Source organism: Neophocaena asiaeorientalis, unplaced genomic scaffold (assembly GCF_003031525.2).
Source record: "Neophocaena asiaeorientalis asiaeorientalis breed wild unplaced genomic scaffold, Neophocaena_asiaeorientalis_V1.1 scaffold134, whole genome shotgun sequence".
Taxonomy (NCBI): domain Eukaryota; kingdom Metazoa; phylum Chordata; class Mammalia; order Artiodactyla; family Phocoenidae; genus Neophocaena; species Neophocaena asiaeorientalis.
The window spans coordinates 26,890,067-26,890,313 of NW_020185339.1; positions in this window are offsets into that span (position 1 = coordinate 26,890,067).

Below are 247 nucleotides of genomic sequence, written 5' to 3' on the forward strand. Positions count from 1 at the left end.
GCTGCTCCTGTTTCTCTTTTGCTCCTCCCTCCCCTGTCTCTCCATCTATCACCCTCTGTGCTTCTGTCTCCATCCCTTGCTCTCCAGCCTCTCTTGTCTCTTGGTCCCTCTCCCTGCTTTCTGTCCCTCACATTCAAAGTCTGCAGTGTCCCTTTCAGGAGATCTGGAGGTTTAGGGGATGAAGAGGAGGGGTAGGGAGTCCCCTCCCACCCCGTATCCATCACCCAGCTGAAACCTTGGGTCTGTA